Here is a 19,191-nt window from a genome sequence, read left to right as displayed (position 1 = left end):
CATATCACGATTAGGAGCTGGTCCCCTATTATTTTTAGAAGGTACTATACTTTATTCTGTGCCTGTGTTCTCTAAAAATACATGCTGTACTGTAGAGTACATCTAACTGCACAATAAAATGAGTTTATTATTAATGAACAACATTTTTTTATTTCTATAGGGATCATGGATAAGAAATTTTACCAAGAAACAATAGTTGAGGGATGTATGGTGCCATTTGTGAATAAATATTACCCAACTCACCATAGGATATTCCAAGACAATGATCCTAAACACTCCACCTCAGCCAAATTTATGGAAGAGAAAGGTATGAATTGGGAACGCACACCACCAGAGTGAGTATTCTTTTAACAGTGTACAAGTAAAATTTTGGATAGCACTCTAGTACTGTAAATTTATTTTTTGGTTTAATAAACAGTACAATACCGTATGTTTAATTTTCTCTATTTAATGTCATTAATTGACTAACTTTTTTTGTATACTCTTTTTTTTCTTTTTTAGATCACCAGACATGAATCCAATTGAATTAGTGTGGGCTCAATTGAAGAGGTACATTAGGAGTGTTGGGAAGCCAACAACAAAACAGCAGCTGTTGGATGGGATAAAGAAATTTTGTCTAGAAGTACTCACACCTGAACATTGTAATAATTATATAAATCACCTGTATAAAGTATTACCTGTTATAGTCGAAAGAAATGGTCAAGCCACAAATATGTAGTTCTGTACTGTATTTTCTGTTTAAAATTTTAAATTGGTGCTTTATTAAAAATGTTTATAAATTGCCTTTGTCTGATTATTGCATAAACTAATGTAGAATATTATACAGTAGTAAGGTTATTGATGTGTATGAACAGTTATTTTCAGTTTTATACAGTAAGTCCTGAATAAGAGTACTGTACATTTTGATCAGTACAGTACATGGAATCGGATGTTGTAATAAATACTTTTTTTTACATTAATATTGATGCTTTTCCAATAAATATTCCATTATACAGTATGGTATGGTACAGTACATAGGGGTAACTGTACAGTATGATGTGCCGTTATGGGGGAGAAATACTGTATCCACTAAATGTACAGTAAAATGTTTTTTTTCTTATTACAAACACACAAATGCATCCCAGCAGGAAATCTGCTGTACACAGCAGACAGCTTATGGTGACAGAACTTACCTACTGTATCCCCACCCATAGTCGTGGTATATTTTAGATTGCCTAATGAGACACTCCTGCAGCATTGCCAATGATTCATGTAAAACCTGTGTGCAAACAGTATCTCTATTGAATGCACATTACAGTAACAGTACAGTATACAGTATTATCAGAGCCATACCTGACCAACATGATGCCCTAGGCTAGATTTTGTCTGATGCCCTCTTGCACAAATGCTAGTTCCGCCTCTAACCCTGCACCCCTTTCCCAGCACCATCACCCATTTTGGCACTCCTACCCCCTATATTTTAAATAGGAACAATGTGCACATTTAGTGCCAGCCCAAAACAGTGCATGTTCTTGCTGGGAAGGGGCATGGTAACACAATAATACCCCCAGATGAAATGACACAACACAGTACTGCAACTTTATTCACATTATATCATGCAATAGTGTCTCTTATTCTCGTTACATCATATGATAGTACCACATTACTCCTAACAGTATTGCCCCTTATTCACATTACACCCCACCACATTGATCTTTATTTACATTAGACCACAGGTTCTCAAACTCAGTCCTCAGGACCCCACACAGTGCATGTTTTGCAGGTCTCACAGAATCACAAGTGAAATAATAAGCTCCACCTACTGTATGGACCTTTTAAAATGTGTCAATGAGTAATTAATACACCTGTGAACTTGCTGGTTTACCTGCAAAACATGCACTGTGTGGGGTCCTGAGGACCGCGTTTGAGAACCACTGCATTAGACCATGCAGTAGTGCCCTTTCTTTATGTTACACCAGAAAATATTGTAGTACACCTTATACACATAATGCCGCAAATTAGTAATGCATTTCATATTTAAATTTTCAGATTTCATTTCATATAGCCGCAGTCACACACAGAATATAGGCATGTACTATAGCATCTCATTTTATTCAGCAAAAGCTGATTATTCCCGTTTGGCTAGTTTGCCAGCTCTGTATATTACAATAGAAAAAAATAAAAGTGTCAGTGAAAAAAACACCTCATGACAGATACTGTACACAAGCTCATGTCTAAATATACTGTAAGGAGTGATATTAAGCCTTAATGGCTAGGGGACTTGGCCGCTGACTTACTGTACTGTACCACATCCCTGACTTTAATGTACCACACTGTTGCTTAAATTCCTTGTTTTGGGTCTGTATACTGTACATTATACAGCATTTATTATTTGATCATTCTACGGGACCTCATTGCCTCTGTGTACTGTTATTTTAGCGAGGGGATTGTGACGCTCTTTCAGCATTGCCCCGTAGGCTTCAAAACGTCTGCTATCTCTCACTCCATATCCGAGCGCTGCCTGCCACGTAGTGGGGGTTCAGGGGCGGCAGCCATTTTGTCAGTGTGCTATGCGATCGAGTCCGGTGTACCGTAATGTGCATAGACCTCGCTTATCCCTATCGCCCCTGTGTATTTTAGCTAGGGGATTGTGACGCTCCTTCAGCATTGCCCCGTAGCCTGCAAAACTTATGCCATCTCTCACTCCATATCCGAGTGCTGCCACGTGGTGGGGGTTCACGGTCAGCGGCCATTTTGTCAGTTTGCTATGCGATCGAGTCCGGTGTACCGTAATGTGCATAGACCTCGCTTTTCCCTATCGCCCCTGTGTATTTTAGCAAGGGGATTGTGACGCTCCTTCAGCATTGCCCCGTAGCCTGAAAAACGTATGCCATCTCTCACTCCATATCCGAGTACTGCCACGTGGTGGGGGTTCACGGTCAGCAGCCATTTTGTCAGTTTGCTATGCGATCGAGTCCGGTGTACCGTAATGTGCATAGACCTTGCTTTTCCGTATCGCCCCTGTGTATTTTAGCTAGGGGATTGTGATGCTCTTTCAGCATTGCCCCGTAGCCTGCAAAACTTATGCCATCTCTCACTCCATATCCGAGCGCTGCCACGTGGTGGGGGTTCACGGTCAGCTGCCATTTTGTCAGTGTGCTATGCGATCGAGTCCAGTGTACCGTAATGTGCATAGACCTCGCTTATCCCTATCGCACCTGTGTATTTTAGCAAGGGGATTGTGACGCTCCTTCAGCATTGCCCCATAGCCTGCAAAATCTGGATAGTTACTTGCTCCGTAGCCTAGGGCCTCCGTGAGGCAAGGAGTCATAGGTGGTAGCCATTTCTATTGAGTTTGCCCTGCTACAGAATTGTATGTGTACTGTACGGTGCATAGAACCTTAACAGTGGAACAGCTCCAGCAGCTTTGCCCTGGTTTATGTAAATAAAAAAAATAATAAAGTGTCTGGAAAAAACTAACATGCATTCGTACTTTAGGAATCAAACCCGGAACTCTGAGTATAGGAAGCGGAACACTTCACCACTTCGCCGCAGACAGTTGAATAAATCCATTAGTTTTGATTATGCCATAATGGCTACGGGATTAGGACGCTAACATACTGTACAATAATCCTAATATCATTAGGCAATAATGAACTTCTAACACGTCCATTTGCATCAGTATACACTACTGGTTTTATGTTGCTTTGTCTGCGGGATTTGGACGCTTACATATTCCTAAAGTACTGTAAATGGACCATACAGTATGTTGTATGCTGTACTATTTGCGTCTGTACTGTATATAATGTATTAAATAATGCAGCGTAATGAGACGCTGTACATACTGTATGCAGCGTAATGAGATGCACTAGTAAAGTAGTCCTTACTATAGTATACAGTATATTTCAGTATTGTATTTTACGGGAGACCACACGCATGCACAGTGGTGATTGTAAAAAGCGACATCTGGTGGATGATTGCAGGTATTACACGTAAAGGTAACGCCAAACGCTCTGTCTGCCTCCGTGCGATTAGATACGCCTCTCTGTGACTAGGCGCGCCTCCCTACGCCCAAGTACGCTGCGTATGCTCGATCGGGACAAATGCCTCAGCCACTCAAGATAAAGGTGGCTACATCTGTTTAATAATTGAACAAGGGTTATAAGTATTGGCCTTCCTAAATAACATAAACCTTCGGAGTTCGGGGAGAGCCACTCATAAACCTTTCTTCCACATATATTAATGAGCTCTTTATCTGCAATGTGTGAATAGCCCTTGTCTGATTGTTCCTGATTACCTCCGAACTCCATAACTACTAGACCTTTGATTTTTCTCTGACTTTAACAAACTGATCGGCCAATCCTGGGATCCTATAAGGAAATCACTCCTTCCTCCAGAACCAGTTCCAGTCCCACACTCAACTCCTCATAAAAAAACCTCTCAAAAATAGAATGTCCTGTAAAAAAAAAGTTGTCAGCGGGAAAGAGAGAAAAGAGAAATAGAACAAAACAAGTCTTGTTCATCACAAATCAATTACAATGACTGGTCTTTCTGCAATCCTTTAGTACGCTAAGGTAGTGTTCAACAGTGCCGCCTCTCAGTCTTCACAGAACAGAGTCTCTGGTGATACTTTTGCGATCTCACTCCATTTACGAGTTCCTTCCGGACTACCGACTTTCCTGCAATGGGAATCGTGGACCCAAGTCTCTCTCTTGGCTTCTTTCACTGGGATAGTGCTGTCAACAAAACTTTGTATGGTCCTTCCCACCTATTAGGCAACCTGAGCGTAAGAACAATCACACAGTCTCTTTGTTCACAATCAAGACAGTTAGTATTTGGCATACCAGCAATAAACAGTTTCAAGTTCTTTTGTCAAGTTCTCAAATGCTGGCTCATCTCTATAAAGTATTGTACTGTCACCTCATTGGTGTATTTCTGATCATTGTGTGGATCAATCATGACATGAGGTTGTCTTCCAAAAACAAAAAAAACCCACAAATACCAAAACAAAAACAAAAACAAATTTCAAAGAGGGTGATTCGTTAAGTGAAGATCTGGGAGTGGTTCAGATGCTACATAATACTAGTGGCAGTATCTATGATCACAATGGTACAATTTCAAGCTTGCTGCTACTTCTAGGGGTACCATTATTTACACACAAATTTATGCGCAATTTTTCTTTGCGGTAAACACAGCAGCATCCGTGGTGGCAGGAAATGCCTCTACCCAGTTTGAGAAAACATCAGTGCACACCAATACATAACAATAATTCCTAAAGGGTGTTAACTGTACAAAGTTATTGTGTGTTTGCAATGTAGAGTACCATGAGCATAACTCAAAAAAAAAAATCTCTAGAGGAGAGAAAGAAGAAGAAAATGAAAAAGAAAATGTCAGGTTTGCCATTCACCAATAGGCATATCAGTGTCTATACAACATTTTCCCTTCACCAGTATTCTTATCCTTCCTCCACCCTTTGTGCATGACAAAGCACACTGCAGTGATACTGGTGTTATCACGCTGTTGAGAAATACTGGGTTTGGACAGAACTCTGAAGGACCTAGGCATGTGAAGTTTGAACTGTTCTTGGGTCCATGTATTGTACCACCCTGTGTGAACGCAAAAGATGAAGCGGAAACTGTATAGAAACATAATAGAGGTTGGTGACAGATGAGTTTGTAGAGGTGGAGAAGATTTTATAAAAATTTGACAACTGGATTGGGCACTACAGGGAAGTGATTCTCTACTTGGTCTACTCTCCTTAAAAAAAATTCTGTGTTTATCGTATCGCTATTGGGACTATCCCAGCCATCAATCCAGTGTCCTGTCCATCTTAAGTTCATAGGGAACCCGGTATCTGTGTGATAATTTCCTCTACCTGTGATGGACATGCATCTAGAATAGCAGAATGCGACATTAGCCTTTGAGGAGTGTCTAGTATATCTTGTACTTCTTGAGCATGGTTCTCAGGTATATCCAAGAAGACACCCTCAGGAGTACAATATATGACACACCGCATTTTACACAATAAGTCTCTGCCGAGTAGATTAGTCGGAGCCAATGCAGCCAGCAGAAAATAATGTTTGGTTTGCATGGGCCCTTTCGTAATCTCTGCAGGTCTACTCAAAGAGTATTGTTGCACCGTTCCTGTTACTCCCATTGCCCGAATCTGTGTTTTCTATATGGCTCGTGATTCCTTACTATATGTCCCTTGATCCCATCTTTGTGTTTAATAATGTGGCTTGTTTTCTCTGTCTAGGGGTCTATATTGACTATGTGTTCTACTACTCCTACAGTCTCTGGCAAAATGCCCTTCTTTTCTACAAGTGTAACATATTATTTACCAGTAGGGATCTGGGGTTTGGACTGATGGGTCTTTCCTGTATGTGCTAGTATACTTACCATCCTCAACCTCTCCACCTGTTATTCTCTGCGCCTAGCACTATTCTTGTGATGTTCAATAGCACACTCTTTAAGAATAGCTACTGTGACCCCTTTCCAATTTTGCAAAAAAGTCTGCACCCTGACCCTCAATGCCTTATTGAGCCCGTCCATTAGCACTGAGATAGCCACCTCCGATTTGCCAAATTAGTGTTTACCAGTGATCTTATCCAGATGGAGAGTTTTCTATTACTGCAAAAGACATACATTTTTTTTAACAAGCTTCTAGGTCATGCGAAGTATTCATTCAATCCTTCTCATCCCGTATTAAGGGTCTGTACATGGTCCAACAAACATTTCCGAGCTCATCTTCACTAGGGGCATTACTAGGAATGAATACTTCTTATATGGTAACTGAAAGAAATACTCGGGGGTTACCTTGTCTCTGTCCACTTTCCTACTGGCAAATACTAATGTGCAGACAGGTTTTTTTTTCTCCATTTCTGGCGTTACTTTCTTGATTTTTTTTTTGTCTAATTTTTGGGTTTTACTATATATGTACACGAATGATACCATACTTACCAGCTCCACTGGTCTCAGCCACTTCCCCCGCAGGCTACTGCTCTTCTTTTACCGGTTGGATACTCCTCTGAGTGCATGAGAAATGGCTGAAAACAATCAGGTCACCTTCTCCTCCTAAATAAACTTCAACATTCATAAGTACATATATAGGTTACAGTCATATTTTTCATATTTTTATTATTTTCTATAGTTTGTATGCTGGCCGTAACTGCTTCCACATCTACATATGGTGGTGTACTTGCATTCTCTTTTTTTTGTTTCTACTTGTTTATTGTTGCTACAAGTTCAAACAGTTCTTATATTTCCATTCTTGTCTTATATGACTTTTGTTAGACCTACCAACTGCAATACCTTAGGATCATGCTCAGCAACTACTCTTGCTGCCACAGGTTTAAACAATTGGTATGTCTGACCCTTTGTTTTCTGTATTTTATCAGACATATTTTAATACCTACTTTCTGCAGTACCTCTGGTTCAAAGCTGGCCATCCTAGGGAATGGTACCCTATCTTTGTCAGTCATACGTACCCAATCAGACAAAAAGTCTTCAGCGTGTGTACCATATTTTCCACACATAACAAACCTCGCTGACCCCTTGGGCCGCGGCTCTTCAACCTGAACCCTGGCTACCATACGTCCACCGCTTGTGCAATTGGATCCCATCACTGACTTTTTCCTTTTACGCAATCCCCAATGCATGACACGGATAGGCGGTGAAAGTTCTTAGAGCGCTTTCACCCATTCCTTCTCCGCTGAGTACCACGACTCACTCCAATAGTGACCACCGCATACCCAGTGAGGTTGACCTAATTGGTTTATATTTACTGGAAGTGTTAGGAGTGACTTACCTTTTCCAGCAAATATCCACCGCTGGATATTTTCCTGAGAGACCAGCGAAAACTCCTTATTCACTTTTTATACACAAATCACGCTTGCGTATGCTGTACACAGCGCTAATGATACCGCGATTTTACGCAAAAACTCGTAAAGGGGTATCAAGTTGCTCTATATATTGCACCCACAAACGCGCGGTCCAATCACATGACGTATAGGTACTTGTTACCTATCTGCCGTACGACCACAAGTTGATGTACAAACTGCAACCCTCAGCTGGAGCGTAACAAAAAACTTTTTTACTTCAATACTACACAATGCACAATTCCCTATTACCCTCCTTTGCAAATCTCCTCACGATTTGTGTAATTCAATCTATACTAATGTGAGTCGGCCTCCTCACACCACCAAGCCTCCACTTACTTGGTGTACCACATGACGGGATCCCGAATTCCATGTGGTTCAACTCACTCACTCCTGCTTCCACTCATTCAAATATACTTTGTTTTTCTGTACAGAAAATTTTCACTCATTCTGATTGGCAGCTTTACCCCCAGAGGCAATACAGTTTTTTTTAACTATATTTAGAGTAACCTGCTTTTGAAACCAGATAGTTATGTGCTATTGTAGCATGGCTACTGTCCCACCTTTTAACTGAACAAAACTATCATATGGTTTTATTATGCGCACACAACCCTACGCAAGCTTGCGTAATTACGCTACCATGCGTACCTCTATGACACGTGTGCGGCCTTGCGCCACGTGCACATTTTTGTACGCTGTCCTTACGTTCCATACCACGTGTACCAATGTGCGTACGCAATAAAACAAATCACTCAACTCTATAAATGTGCGCAATACTAACTATAATCACTCACTTAACACAACACCCAGTTTTTATTCTTAACAACCAGGTCAGAACTGCGTTTCATGTCTATAATTACTCCCTTAAATACATTTATTTCAAATTTATCTGTATAGCAAACAAATGTATCCGATTTCACACAGATCTATAATGACTGCAATAATCTATAATTTAAATGATATGATTCAGATTGGATAGCTATCTTGCAGAACATACACTGATATAAATATACACATAATTATAATAATATTATATATATGTACCATACACTGGTCTCCTATGAGACACCTTACCTCTTATTTGCATATCAAAGCTATTTGCTTTTCACTGCTAAAAAAAAGTAGTTACACAGGTTAATTTGCATTTCAATTGCTATCCTCCCTAGTAAGCAGATTCTACAAGTCTTGGAAGAAAAAAGAGAAAAAAAAACCCAAACCTCTTTGTTTCCTTTTTCTATCTGTGTGCAACCCCCTACTTAATGTAAAGTAATTACGCACAGACACTTATCTCACCATTTACTCTCACTAGGCCCAATTGAAACTATTTGTAATTGACTATGGCATGGGTTAAATAAATGCATTGGTAACTCATAAATGGTGCTTTATGTGACAAAGGAAACTGATTGTTGTGAGCAGACTGAAAATCAGCTATTTAGAAAATGACCTTCCTAAATGACCACTGCTCCTCCCCCTTCCACATCCATGAGGTTTACACAAGATGGTGGAAAGGCCATGTGGTTGGTTCAAAATGGAGAACAGACTATGCGGCTTCCTTTGTCACAAAGAAATTTCAAATTATACAAGCACCAGAAGTTATTTTAGGCCTGAGTTTAAAAAAACAAACTATATCAAGGCTATGCAGCAACTTTTAAATATACTTTTAAATCTACTTAACAGACAAACAATCCAATCTGAATCAAACACAATATGACTTATTTGAACTTTGTTTTGCAACAATAAAAATAAATTTTTAGCATTTTAAATATTATGAGAAACACATTGTCCCTTGAATTTTTCATATCATCGGCTTACTGATAACACAACAGAACACACGGATATGATTTTCTCAGCGTCACGATGCGTCCACCACAAGCTGATCGACCACAGCATCGCGTTTGTAATGTACAGTGCATCATTAAGACCGTGATATCACGGACGAGCCCTCATCTGTAAATACCAAATTGCTTTCTAACAAATATTTAAAATTCCCGCTCTAATATATATAATGCCTGCACATCTTATTACCATGTGCCCTGAATGTGCGCTATACATTGCAAAACACTGCATCCCATAAGAGATAAGAGTTCCAAAGCTCATTGATGTATATATATGTTATTAAAAGGATATGGATTCAATATATTACAATGTACAGTATACATATAGTCACATGGTTACAATTTATACAATAAGCAGTTAATACATACAGTTACAGGCCAGCGATACAATTACCATATCTTTCTCATATAAATTCGTCCCTCCATATCACTCTCTATATCTCTCTGTAAAATCATGCAGGAGCTGGTCTAGTAGCACCTCAATCATCATCTGGGACAAAACAGCAACTGGCAACTGTGTGTCTCTGTAATTTGTTATCTAGTTTGGGGGAGGGAACTTTCTGATTCATGATGAGTCACTAGTCTGTTCGTATGCTAAACAGGTTCAGCCTTGAAGACATCAAAAGGGGCTGGCCTGAGCTTCCTGTCTACCATCTCTTTCTGTAAATGTCTATTGTGCTAATAAAAATGACTTTAGCTTTCATACATTTAATCATAACTATTTGTTGCAATGTCCTACAACTTAATAACAAGTATCAACTGAATCTACACATTAATCTGCTTGCTTTAATACCAAATATGACAGGTGTATCTTGCTTTGTTCCAATAATACACATACATGACATTACTTCATTATATAATTTTAAATCATTATGATGTCTGGCACTTGATATTATTATAATTATGTACTGTATGAAATAAGTGTCGAATCCATCTTGGTGGCATGTCCGTGTAAATGCGTGTGTTACCATATATTGCTGTGCTCGCTGCGCGTATTTGCAAGTATAGTGACTTATATGTGTAGAGTCTGTATGTTCTTTCTATGTAATATTTTTTTGACTTTGACATTTTGCACTGGTTCTAGCGATGATTCCAAACGTACAGCCAAACACAAGGAGATTGACAGAAAGAGGGCATTTCTGGGTGTCAAATGACCGTTTTCTGGGAGTGTTCGGAAAAATGCAGACGTGGCCGAGTGTTTGCTGGGCGGGTATCTGACGTCATTACCGTGTCAATCGTCGCAGCAATCATCGCACAGGATAAGTAACTACAGGGCTGGTTTTGTTTTTCACAAAATGTGTTTGCAGGTGCTCTGCTGCACAAGCGTGAAAATACACTCCCCCGTGGGCGGCGTCTATACGTTTGCACGGCTGCTAAAAACTGCTAGCGAGCGATCAACTCGGAATGACCCCCCATGTGCATAACCTGTACTACATTGAGTTGTATTTCTTTGAGGGCATACTTTAAGTGTATTTAAGTGAACAGGGGCTGCTATGGGTGAAGATCTATTTTAGTTTTTTTAGGTCTTATTAGTTCTCTCTAGGTATTGTTCATAACAGTAGTAAAAGTACCGCTTTAAGAATTATAATTACCGTATATGTGATCTCCCATTATCTTTGTGCATTTAAAGTAATTTAAAGTATTTTGTTATTATGTTATGACTAAGAAAATAGACAAATTAATGGTTTGTTAATACGTTTAATGTATAACAGTAAAATACATACTCTTTGCAAGCATGTGCAGAGCAATTCTTTGCAAGATAAACTAGGTAACTAAAAAAGTACTAACTCTGTGTGCCCCATAACCTATAAATACATCACAACTGTTAATTAAATTGAGAACATTTATCAAGTGAATGACATAAAACACAGAATTTTTTGTCTGTTCTTTAATAATAGACATGAACTAATTTTAATGTAATGTTGTCCTCAGCCCTGTACACTATCTTGACACTGGTGGTGACATGGTGTACTATCTTTGAAAAAGCAATGTCTAGAAATATTCTGTGCATAATCCACTGGAATACATACGATATCCCGGCAGTCATGATGCCAGCAGCCACATGACCGACCATGGTATTCCTACACTGAAGATGTCGTCATCGGAGGGGGTAAGGATTTTTACCCTTTCCCTGTCCCCTACCCTAACCCTCGGAGGTGGGAGGGTGTGGGGATGGGGTGTCAAGGGTTAACCTTCTGGGGGTGTCGGCTACCACTAATCCTTGGGGGGCATGGCTAGGGCTAACCCTCCCAGTGCCTAATTGTCCCTAGTGCCTTATCCTAACCTTCCTCCCACAAGCACTGACCCTAAGGCTGAACCCAGATGCTCACCTTTGGCATCCCATCCTGACAGCTGGGATGCTGAATGTCTCCCATTTCCACTCAGTGGAGCTAGGAAGACCCGCTGGGAGAGAGCAGGGTCAGAATAACAATGGGGTTGAAGGAGCTACAGCTCTAGTCTGATAATGTCAATTATTACCATTAAACATAAAGCTATACACTATTACAGACTGAGTACGCTATTTGCGTACTGAGTACCGTAGGGGTACATACTTAGCGTAACAGATGCTAGGCCGTGGGCGCGACGCACGAGCGACACGTACGCTCACGGATTCACGCTCCGTATCAAGCACGCTATAGGCGTACCGAGTACTGTACTGCTACGCTATTGGCGTAGCGGACGCTGCGCCGTGAGAGTGAGACACGAGCGGCGCAGACGCTCACAGAATGATACGCAGTAAACCTTATTAATAAAACACAGTAAGAATATGCATATTCTCTAAACCTTAGTAGTCAGAAACTACAATGATGTAACGCTTAAAAACCTTAACAATGTGTATGCTGTTTGAGTGATTGAGACGCTAAGAAAAGCCCTTTGCAGTAAACAGTAAAAACACAAGACCTGGTTTGGATTTAAAAACCACAGCAGCTCTAACACCGCCGTGGATGGTTTAGAGAAAAAGGGAAACACAATACAAGTTATACACTACAAACTAACATAGAAATCTAAACAGAATAACAGAAAATAATGTGAACAATGGCGAACAATTGCAAACAAGAGCGAACAAATGAGAACATAAATGGCGAACAAAATGGCTACAGAGAATAATACATACGTGGGGATGATTCGCAAGCGCGACCTGGATCTAGTCCTCAGCATTCAGGGAGAAAGCCTTCAGAGAGTGTGAGGCTGGCCAGGCAATGGTGGTCTTTATATAGCACAACATACATTCACAATACAATGGTACCTTGTAATCTCATTGTTCATTGGACACAGGAATGTGTCTCCACATTATAGCAAAGGTCATAGGTGGATTTGAACAGGTGGGCTGTGTCTTTCCCCAACTGCTCTGGTGGGAGGTATCCTCAGGATTCCTGCCGCATGTGTAATTTGCAGCAAATACAGTTATTGTTCATAAACTACATTTGTACATAACTATACACAGGAGCGAGCATTCCTTTCCTAACTAGCATCGGAATGTTACCCTTAAAATACCCTACAGCTGGATACTAGACACCACCTTTCAACCTTTGTCTGACCCTTCCTATCATGTAAAGAGGAATCTCTCTGTCCAGGAACAGTTTAAACTAAACATACTCGCTGACATTGTCTAAGGGAATATTAACTACAAAACACACTATATGGGTTAAATATGCTACGATCGAGTCGCACGCTAGACGCTTACAAACTCTACCGTAAATGCGCATACCACGCGCGTGATCGCCGGAGCGATCTTTACGCAAATTGCGGATATGTGCACGCACGGCAGAGTGTGTGCACGCGCAGCGGGCATGTGCATGAGGGGTTAGTACAAGGCATATGCATCAGGATATTTTTCGACTTTGACAAGTCCGCCACATAAAAGTAGTTCTATCATCATGACTGGATGATGATGACCAGCTGCCACAGCCATAAATCATAAGTATTAAAAAAGTTTTTCTAGTTGAAATTTTTAATTTCTATATATTTAGTGAGACAATGGAGCTTACAGTGTGAGGGTATACATTTGGCTTTGGCCACATCCAGATAGCACTGGTCACAGCTACTCCCCATGTCTGAATAGGCCCTTGATCATGTTTAGCCCCAGGCCCATATAGCCCTTTGAAATGGCCCTGGGAGAGAAGGTTCACTTCAAAATTGTCTGCAAAATCTACCTTGTACAATGCCAAGATCAGGGGTGAGAAATAAGTGGCCCTCCAGCAGCTGTAGAACTACACATCCAAGGATGCTCTGCCACTCTTTTGCTATTTGGCCAAGCTAAAATTGTTGCAGGGAATTCTGGGATATGTAGTCTAACAACAGCTGTAGGGCTGCTTATTGCCCACTCCTAGCCTAGATGCTATGTTCACATTCTCTTGTATCTCCTTACTTATGTGATCTCATAAGGAAAGGGTGTGGCCTCACAATAGTACCCCTAAAGGTACAGGGAGACAGTGGATAGCAGGGAGGTAGTAGGTGACTGGGGAGGCATGGCTGACAGGGAGATAGTGGGTGACTGGGAAGGCAGTGGTGACGGAGATAGTGGGTGACTGGGAAGGCAGTGGTGACGGAGATAGTGGGTGACTGGTGAGGCAGTGGTGACAGGGAGATTATAGGTGACTGGGGAGGCAGGGGTGTCAAGGAGATGGTAGGTGACTAGGGAGGCAGGCATGACAGGGAGATAGTAGGTGACATGGAAGGCAATGTAGCTAGCAGCCAACTGTAGAAATGGAAGTGGAAGGCGTCCCAGTGAAATGGGGCATTAATAATTAATAATATGCAAAACTTAAATAAATGCTGTTATAAGAATGCAAGGTGATGAATGCACCACAAAAAACTGCTACTACTGTGAACTTTGTACTGCTGTTTGTGTGACTCACTTGCTAAGTCCTCTGATGGCTGTGATACAGTATGTATGTTAGTGGTGTGAGCCCCAGGCCCGTTCATGTTTCTGTAGTGAGTGCAATTCCCTGCCTTGAAGCACAGTATACAGCATTGTGTCTTCATACTCACATGGACTCCAGCCCAGAACCCCCATGCACTGTTTTCTGTATACAGTATATAGTTGCCATAATTATTGCATTGTGACGCCATACTCACAGGGACTACAACCCATGTAAGATGATCCCCACATGCAGCAGGCTTCTGGGCTCTATGGTCAGCTAGAAGTCCAGGGATGGAGATGGCATTTGCGGTGTTCTCCACAGAATGGCACTCTACGCATCTGTTTACCCAACTTAATGGTTGGGCCAGCACTGGATGCGACTATGACTCAGCAAGCAATATTTCTACATCTACAGCTGCTCAAAGTGGGCATCTCAGTCCTCACACATTCAGAGGCAGGCCATACACCTGAGGAAATACTTTTACTGATATTAGCATAAAGTTGCATATGCTACACTGGCTGAAACTACCCACATGGAGACAACAGAATCAGCCCCATAGTGTAGTGTAAAGAAAAAGAGTGCTAGTTGAGATAGTAATATGAATAAATTAGTTTACATATTTATTGTGATGATAATAATATGTACAACATAACAACTACACCTTAGGATACTGTAACAGTCAGCATATACCACCAGGTAGTGCAGACACCATTAAAAAGATTCCAGGAAATCACTCATTACGCAGCTCCCAGCTCCCTTGTCTTCTGCCTGTGAGGTGGCGGCAAATCCTCCCTATGCTGGCTAGGAGTAGAGCGGAGGTGTGTAGGAAAGACCAAGGGATGGAGTGGAGTGGATGCACTGTCTGTATCACAGTTGGACTGTGTCACTAATGTTTGGAAAGCCCAGGTAAGGTAAAAAGTGCAGGGGACAGCGGTGGCTGATATGGTCCATGGGAGGCTACAACATTAGCTAGAAGAATGATGTCTCAGTCAGTGCGGACTGGGAAGCCAGCGGACAGCCATGGATTAAGCTGACAAGTGAAGCAGCAGGTGTTGTCAGCCCAGCGGCGGGAGATGATGCCCGTACAACTTGTTGTTGTAGGTGGCTGCATACTTTGCGTTATTGGCCAGCCAAGCCCTGAACCTAGTATAACACATAGTAGGTCACATTTCCAGGGGGCATGCTACACTTACATGTGCCTGCTCTTACTAAACATTTTTTCTGTTTGTTAATGCCTCCCCAGGCACTCAACTTACATGAAATTCAAATTTCCACATTGTTATATTGCACATGTGCAGTACACTAAAACAAGTCAGAATTTCAATTGCAGAACACTAAAACAAGTCATCTGCCAGATCTGGCTGGTTGGAATGAAAATCTGGGGAGCAAACGACAATCAACCATTTGCTCTTAAATACTGGAAAATGGACAAAACCCGTTCAGACAAACTGGCTAAATCATGGATTTAACAAGTGTTTGTCCATTTTCCATTGTTTGGAATTGTCATTTACTCTCATCCATTACCACATTTTCATTCTAACCAGCCAGATCACGCATATGATCTGCCAGATAATTGTATAGTGTATGCCCAGCTTTAGAAATATCAGAAGTCAGAAATTCCCTTTCTGTGGAGGAGACTTCTAAAACTGCTATATTAGCAGTACCAATCAAACATCTTAATTTGAATAGATACAATAAGAAATCTGTCACTTGGAGGACTTCTACTTCCAGTTCATGTAGAGAGCAGCCTGAAGCCGCTGCTCAGCTACAGGACCCGCTCACCCGCTACCTCCAGATCTACTGTCAGCCACTTATACCAGCCGCTATCCTTCCCTTTCACCCCGGGAACCAGATGGATACATTTCTGGCTCCAGGAATCCTACAGAAGCCGCAGCAGCGGCAAGAGAAATGCCACGCAGACCCCAATATGGTGCCGGACACTGACTTAGCAGCACTTACACCGCCTCAGGAACATTCTGATCTGCCACAGATACACCGCAACCCACATGCACCAGTTACCTATTGTGATATAATGGATGCCATCAAAACCACCATGTCCCCCCTGCTATCTAAAGCTGTGTCAGATATCTCCCAGCAGCTGCAGAACCTGACTGTGAAAGTGACTGACTCTGAAAATAGAATAGGGGCATTATGCCATGATATGCACCATGCTCAGTGTGATGTTGTGAAATTACAGAAAGAGAACTTTCAGCTATGGAACAAATTAGATGATATTGAAAATCATTTGCGACATAACAATGTTAGGGTGGTGGGGCTCCCCAAAACAGTAAAAGGCCCAGCATTAGTGACATTTGTCTCTGTCTCTTTGCCTAAACTGATGGAAATAGAGGAAGAATGCAAAGACCTGGTTGTGAAACGGGTACACCGTGTTGGCCCCCCTCCTAGAGACTTAGATACACAACCAAGGGTCACTTTATTTCATTGTCTGAACCACATACACAAAGTTACTTTTTGGAAGGTCTCATGCAAAATACAAAATATTATGTGGGAAGGGAAAAAACTTCCAGGATTTCTCAGTTGAATTATTCAGAGCCCGAAAATCTCTCTCCTATATGTACAAGACTAATGTCAAAGAACCGTAAATTTGTTCTCATCTATCCTGCTGGCCTTCATATTTTTGTGGCAGACACCCACCATGAGGCTGGGTGACCAGCTTGTCTGTGTCACGCGCTGGTGGCATACTTAGCAGTGTGAGTGCTATTGCTTTGGAAGGGCAAACCACAGGTACGATGTTTCAGAACGTGTGTGCCCTGGTGGAATCATAGAGTAGGATGATGCGGAGAGCGATAACATCAAGAGGGGTTACCTCAGGATTGCATGTTCTGGAGGTGTGCCGCGGTCGTCCCATGGGCCTGCGGGAACCTTGGTGGGCAGAGGTGTTTGTTTCAGAACCAGACTTTCCAGAGGTGAGCAATCTGGAAGGGGCACAAGTAAACAATTGGTGGTGCAAGGATTGGGAGCACCCAATAGAGGTGGTAACAGGGAGAGGGTCAGTTTATGGGGTGCCTATGGAATCACAGAGGGAGTTGGTCAGCACGCAGGTAATTCAGGCCTTGCAAATGCTGGCATGCAGCAGAGAACTGAGCCAGTTAACTTGAGTATGAGGGGCAGAAGTGTGGCGTCTGAGGTAACTCAAAGCAGGCTCACGGTTCCCAGGTAGTCATATGCAGATGCAGTGCATTTAGGGAGTGAAGGTGGTGGCAGGAATTGTCTGAGGTGGCGTCTTTATGCACTTCAGTGATATCAGCATTGGTCCCTGTTCTTACTAATGGTCATGCTGAAGGGAGTGTCTTGAGGGGAGCAGAATCCCTCCATTATTAATGAGTGTAGTGTTAGGGAACCAGCAGCCACGGGTTCACGTGCTAGGGCATGCAGGGAAAGTGAGGGTAATGAGATACTTGATCAGTGTTTAGTGGTTGATTCCCCTTGCATTTCTCCTGCAGAATCTTTGATTGTCCCTGAACTACATGAGGATTCAGGGGAGTCGGCGTCTGTGGTCGAATCCGCTTTGGACGATGGCAGTAGGTTTTGTGGTGATTCTGATTTTGACCTTGATGCATGTTAGGAGTGCGCGGTAGCCAACTCAGGCAATAAGTCAGTTGTTAAAGAGAAAACTTGCAAGCAAAAAGTTGCAGGTAAGCAAAAACGTAGGCGCAGGCGCAGGAAGGAAGGTGCTTCATCCACATCTTCCTCTGAGTCCTCAGATTCAGTAGATAGTGATTGCAGTGGTTGCAAGAGAAAACACAAAGGAAGGAGTAAACACAGCAGTTCTAGTATGTCCTCGGAGGAGGGTCCTGATTCTCTGCAATGTGCTAATACAGCTGTTTTAAGAGGAGTACGGCACAGAATTAGGGATCATATACAAGAGGGCAGATATGTTAACATGTTTGCGTTAACCAGCAAAGCAAAGAAGGCATTAGCTGTTGCCAGAAAGAAATCGGTTATAGGTGAAGAGGTGTATAAATCATATTCTAATTGGCAAATAGGTATGCTTGTCTTTGCGGCCTGTTATTTAAGAGACGAGACCTCAAGAGCATTTGAATGTAATCAATATATGTATTTGTTACATGAATTAGTGAGATCAGGGCGTGGGACAGCTTGGAGGATCTATAATGAGGATTTTCGCAGGAAACAGCATGGCAGAGCTGTCATAGATTTTGGTAAAAAAGATGTGGAGATTTTTTTAGATGTTACACAACCACAGAAGAGTGGTTCTGAAGCGATTAGTGAGAAACGTGGTAGTAAGAGTAGTAGATGGATGGCAGGTAAAAACAGTCAAGGGAGTTGCTATGCTTTTAATCATGGCCAATGTACCCTAGGGTCAAGGTGTCATTTTCAGCATGTTTGTATCCACTGTGGGGGGTCACATCCCATTAGAGACTGCTCGTGGCCCTCATGTGGTAGAGGAGGTTTTAACAGACAGCAGAACCGCACTCCTGTGGTTGCCAATACTAAGTAGAGCCCCTACTCCTGTGAGATTGGATAAATTGTTTTATTGGTTAGAATTATAGAGGAGTGGGTTTGGTTTTACTCGGATTTACTCAGATTTACCCGAATCTCCTTATTGGCTCTCGGCGTCACGTGTTTTGGTTAGCCAATAAGAAAAATCCAGAA

The sequence above is a fragment of the Pseudophryne corroboree genome, chromosome 9 (assembly GCF_028390025.1).
Source record: "Pseudophryne corroboree isolate aPseCor3 chromosome 9, aPseCor3.hap2, whole genome shotgun sequence".
Classification (NCBI taxonomy): Eukaryota; Metazoa; Chordata; class Amphibia; order Anura; family Myobatrachidae; genus Pseudophryne; species Pseudophryne corroboree.
This window is presented reverse-complemented; position numbering follows the sequence as displayed.